Raw genomic sequence first — 6,000 nt, 5'->3', positions numbered from 1 at the left:
TTTTGGAAACGACACCTCTCAGGGCATCTAGAGGTGTAGTGAGCATTTTGATCCCACAGGTGTTTCATAGAATTTATTAGAATAAGGCAGTGAAAAATGAATTTTTTTCAAAAAATATGTCATTTTAGCTCCCAATTTTTCATTTCCACAAGGGGTAATAGGAGAGAGAGAACACCACACAATTTGTTACTCAATATCTCCCAAGTATGGCAATACTCCATATGTGGTCCTAAATGGCTATTTGCTAAAAGAAAAGAAATAAAAACACAGAGCGAATATAGTGCATGAAACGGTAAAATGGAGGGGTGGACAAGAGGGTGATCAGTTCTGCTGACCTGATCAACTTGTGCTAGGAGCACAACATCCAATAGTGCATATATCCAAATGATGCTGCAGCCTGGATCGCATTCGTCCAGATGCAATAGCAGAAGAAAAAGCAGGGGAAAAAATGGATATCACCCTGGTGCTGCTAGGAGTTCCTTAAAGAACTCCTAGCAGCGTCAGGGTGATATCCATATTTTTTTCTGCTTTTGGCGGGCAGATTTTGCTGGATTGGATATCGAGGCCCATATCGCAGTTACAAAGCCCCTGATGTACCAGAGCACGGGAAAGCCCTGAGAAGTGACCCCATTTTAGAAGCTACACCCCTCAAGGCATTTATCATTTGCCTGGACATATGACAGGGCTCAGGAGTAAAAGAGCCCCATGCTCATGTGATGCCTATTTTCACAGCATTGGCCCACAATTGCAGGGCTCTGAGTTCAAATAGTAAAACAAACCCTCAAGAAGTGACCCCCATTTTGGAAACTACAGCCCTCAAGGCATTTTTAAATGAGCATTTTGACCCCACAAGTGTTTTATTTATTAAAAAATTAATGTGCAGTGGAAGGTGCAAAATTCAAATTGAAATTTTTCCATAGATATGTAATTTCAGTGCCCAATATGTTGTGCCCAGCTCGTGCAAGTATGATACAACACATCTCTAATTATTATGCTATGTTTCCTGGTTTTAGAAACACCCTACATGTGGCCCTAATCTTCTGCCATGTTTGGCAGACCAGAAGGCCTTTGTTATGCCTCTGGTTGCCATATCAACCTTTGGCACCATCGTAATCGCGTCGAGGGGGTGCTGATTAGCTACAAACCAACTAGTTGCTTCCATCTCTTTTGACCATGGCATCTAAGGGGTTTATCGGTGGGGATCGGTTTTAGCTCCGGTCCCTGCTATTACAGCTGACACTCACCAGTGATGACACGGGTCCTGCTTCTGGGCCCGCTCCATCACTCTCCCTTACAGTTACATGGCATTGCGCTAACCCTGTTGCGGCAGCGAAGTAACTGTACGTGAGGTGTCGCCACGGAATCACATGGAATATCTCATGTATTTCATGTTAGTTTAATTAGATATGTCTGTACAATAAAAATACTGTATTATGTTTTTTAAATGTAGTTATTTTTTTATTTTATTTTTTTTAAACTGTCCTGAGGGCTGGGAAGATTAGAAAATACATACTTCATTTCTGTATTGTTTGTATAGACAGTGTAGCAGGGTGTATATGCTAAAGGAAGCTACTATCCTGCCTTATCTAGGCCTCCAGCAGTACGATAAAGGTGTTTAACCCCTCGGCGACGTGTGAGGTAACTGTACGTCACGGCTACCAAGGTAGAGTATGGAATGGGATTAAATTATGAAATTGAAAACGAAATTACTTATTTTTACAATTTTAAGAAGCAATAGTAATTTCAATTCTTGTTGGTCTTATTTTAAGATTTAAAAAGCTTTGCGTTGTAATTTATTAGATTTTCCTATGTAGTTTGGAAGAAGGTTACATTTCATAATTCATAGTTATAGAGCGTTGATATTATTACAGGCTGTTAAAATGAGAACTATTTTCCTTAACCATTTGAATTTAAATCCGATATCCCTACTGTAGACTTGCACAGAACATTTCACTAGAGTCCCAGGAAATTTGAGTATTTGTTTTTAATACTAAAAGAAACTCAAACTTGTTGCGCTAATACTCCTTGCCATGTAACATTTGCGTCTATAATTAATTACATTGTTATTTTGTATTATCCATGTTATAATATTAAAGTTAAGCCAAGATATTGTGGATGCTATTTTTTTTAAAGATTGCTGTTGAATATTATTACACCACTCATGAAAATATCTTTCCCAATATTGTATGGAGCTGTCAGACAGGTCCAGGTGTGTCCCTTCCTTGCTTTTCTTTCCAATCTCTAACACACCCTCTTTTGTGACAGAAACTCCTGGAGGGTTTATAGATTGCTTGAAGACACTAGCAGAGCACTGGAGCGCTAACAAGGTAAGTGATAACATCCCTGCCTAAGATAAGCATTAGAATAAGGTAAGATACAGCACTGCACCTTTTAGAGCGATTACATTGACGCTAGCATATAGTGTAGTCATATCAAACTGTTGTACTGGTATTTTACTGAAACATAAGTGCAAAAACGTAATTTTATATGAACAATGTAAATGGAGATAAAATATTGAAGTGAAGATTTGGTATACCAGTCCTTTGCAATGAATTAGAATATCATCAAAAAGTTAATTTATTTCAGTAATTCAATTAAAAAAGTGAAGCTCATATATTATATAGATTCATTACACACAGAGTGATCTATTTCCAGCATTTTTTTCTTTTAATGTTGATTTATTATGGCTAACATTTAATGAAAACCCAAAATTTAGTGTCTCAGAAAATTAGATTAAATTAGGCCAATTTCAAAGATGATTTTTAATACCGAAATGTTGGCCTACTGAAAAGTATGTACAGTATATGCACTCAATATTTGGTTGGGGCTCCTTTTGCATGAATTACTGCATAAATGGGGTGTGGAATGGAGGCGATCAGCCTGTGGCACTGCTGAGGTGTTATGGAAGCCCAGGTTGCTTTGATAGCGACCTTCAGCTTGTCTGCATTGTTGGGTCTGGTGACTCTCATCTTCCTCTTGACAATACCCTATAGATTCTCTATGGGGTTTAGGTCAGGCGAGTTTGCTGGTCAATCAAGCACAGTGATACTGTGGTTAGTAAACCAGGTATTGGTACTATTGGAAGTGTGGGCGGGTGCCAAGTCCTGCTGGAAAATTAAATCAGCATCTCCATAAAGCTTATCAGCAGAGGGAAGCATGACGTGCTCTAAAATTTCCTGGTAGACGGCTGCGTTGACTCTGGACTTGATATAACACAGTGGACCAACACTGTTGCTCAGTGTCCAATGTCCTGTTTTCAGATCAAAGTAAATTTTGCATTTCATTTGGAAATCAAGGTCCCAGAGTCTGGAGGACGAGTGGAGAGGCATCAATCCAAGTTGCTTGCGGTCCAGTGTGAAGTTTCCACAGTCGGTGATGGTTTGGGGAGCCATGTCATCTGCTGGTGTTGGTCCACTGTGTTATATCAAGTCTGCCTTTCATGTGTTTTTGCAGTAATAACTTTTGTTATGTGTTAAATTGAAAAAAAAGGAGAAAAAAAAAACCCTTTCACTCAAAGAACCAGTTCTATCGAGCATCGTTATCACAATAATGCATGTAAAAAGCTCATTCATTGTCTTTATATGTTGTTTTCAGTTTCCCCTATTGAAATATATATAAAATTCTGCAGTGTGCCTTGAAAACTGATCACATTTTGTGAGCAGGTTTCTTTAAAAATCTTTAGTATCCTTTCCACTACAGTTAATATCTGAAGCAGCCAAAAGTCCTTGTAAACACTGGTACAAATTTCTCTCATAGTGATCACAATGATTATTTGTGGGATTTGTTTATATAGGTCAGATAATGATTATATATGATGATTCTATATACATCATAACATCAATATAACTTTACTAAAAAAAAGAGGTTCTCACAAAAAAATAAAAGCAAGCAGAGTGTTGAAAATAGTGTTTCAAGAGAATATACGTAGCATAAACATCAGGTTTTACCATTGATCAAAGGAAATCCAGTGACATGATAATGATGACATAATAGATTTTTTTTTATCTAAAGGAAACTACAATTCGTCTAATATTTTCTGCTGTTAGATTCAAATTATAGTTTTATCTACCACAGGCTAAATATATGGGGTATATATGGGGATCTTAATATAAGAAAGATAAACATAAACACCATATAGATATAATGCTGCATCTCTGTCTGCATAATATGAATATATTAGTACGTCATATTTGATTCTGTAACATCTAGTACTAAATTTTGTGTTTGAGCAAAGCTTTAGAATGGATACTCCCTACTTTACCTGTACCGTATAGTTCGTCTTTCGATTCAGCTTTACTTTACTCTATAGAGTGCCTGCTTAAAGGGGTTTTCCATCTCTGACAACTGATGACCTATCCACCTAATAGGTCATCAGTAGATGATCTGTGGGAGTCCGACACCCGGGCCCCGCACAGATCAGCTGGTCCGATACCTGACGTACATGCCGGAAGCATTTGGCTCCGGCTACTGAATAGCGGTCGAGCTGCAGTACTGCAGCTCTGCTCCTATTCAAGTGAATAGGAGCAGACCTGCAGCTCTGCAGCATGACCGCTATGCTATGTACAGAGCCAACTGCTTCCGGCTCTGTACATAGCATTATGTGCCATAACATCCAGTGCCCGGAGGCCACCGGAGCGGCTTATCGGTGCAGGGTCCGGGTGTCCGATCCGCACCGATGATATACTGATCACCTATACGGTTGATAGGTCATCAGTTGTCAGAAGGTGGACAACTTATTTAAGGCTCTGTTAACATCTGCATTGTGGCTTTCGTTTATATTGAATGCCTGAACTGTGTCCCGGCTTCTTTGCATGACGGTCACTGTTGGCGCCTGATGGACCTCTTAGACTTATAATGGGATCAGTTGGGTTCGCCCAAGGTGTCCATCGTTTTGACAGAATCAGAGATCGAACCTTCAACACAGATATGAACACACAGATTTCACACACAGCATTTAGGTGCCATTTTTCGTGTTCTTTTATGCATTTATTTTGGCTAGAATGCTGTGGCCAGATGTTTGCTAGGAGTCTAGAAAAATTATTAGACACAGTGAAGGTGTGCTATTTTTTTGTCATTTTTCTACAAAGGATTTAGAGAAAACCTAAAGAGTGGGAATTACGTCCGTAAATAGGGTGTGTGAACCCAGCCTCACAGGTGGTGCTCAGCTGAAGAGTAAGTATCTGGCTATCCATCAATACAAAGAAAAGCATAAAAGAAAGAGCGGCAACTCACCATCCCACTGGGATCATCCTCCCTCACCCCTTGTCTATGGGCATTTTATGAGCTGAAATAAATAGAATTTTATGCAGGATGGTGAGTTGCTGCTCTTTCTTTTATGCTTTTCTTTGTATTGATGGATAGACAGGAAACGGCAATTCCACCATATTTTTGTGGTATTTTGTTTTACAGCGATCACTATGCGGTATAAATAACTAATAATTATTATTAATTAACTAATAATTATTCTATGAGTCGATACGATTACAGTAATGACAAATTGATATAATTTTTTAATGTTTTACTACTTTTAAACAGAAAAGTCTCATAACATTTTTCTTTTCCATTGACGGAGCTGTATGAGATCTTGTTTTTTGCGTGATGAGCTGTAGTTCTTATTGGTACCATTTCTGGGTACATACTACTTTAAAATTTGTTTTTATTTTGCTTTTTGGAAGGGGGGATGAATAAAAGACAGCAATTCCTGCATTGTGTTTTAGGTTTTGTTTTTCTTATGGAATTCACCATACGGTATAAATAATGTGATCATTTTAATCCTTGGGTCTTTACAGCAATGCTAATTATGTGTAGGTTTTTTTTCCAAATAAAGGTCTTTGTAAGGAAAAAAAAAGTTTTTTTGAATCTTTTTTACTTTATTTTATAGCACAAAACAAACAATTTTTGTTTTCACATCTTTCAGTCTTAGTACGGGACTTCTCTGTAATCATCTGATCGCTCCTATAATACATTGCATTACTTCTGTTTTACACTGACAGGGAACCT

Source organism: Rhinoderma darwinii, chromosome 7 (assembly GCF_050947455.1).
Source record: "Rhinoderma darwinii isolate aRhiDar2 chromosome 7, aRhiDar2.hap1, whole genome shotgun sequence".
In the NCBI taxonomy this organism is placed as follows: domain Eukaryota; kingdom Metazoa; phylum Chordata; class Amphibia; order Anura; family Rhinodermatidae; genus Rhinoderma; species Rhinoderma darwinii.
The sequence above is the reverse complement of the archived record's forward strand: the minus strand, read 5'-3'. Positions refer to the sequence as shown.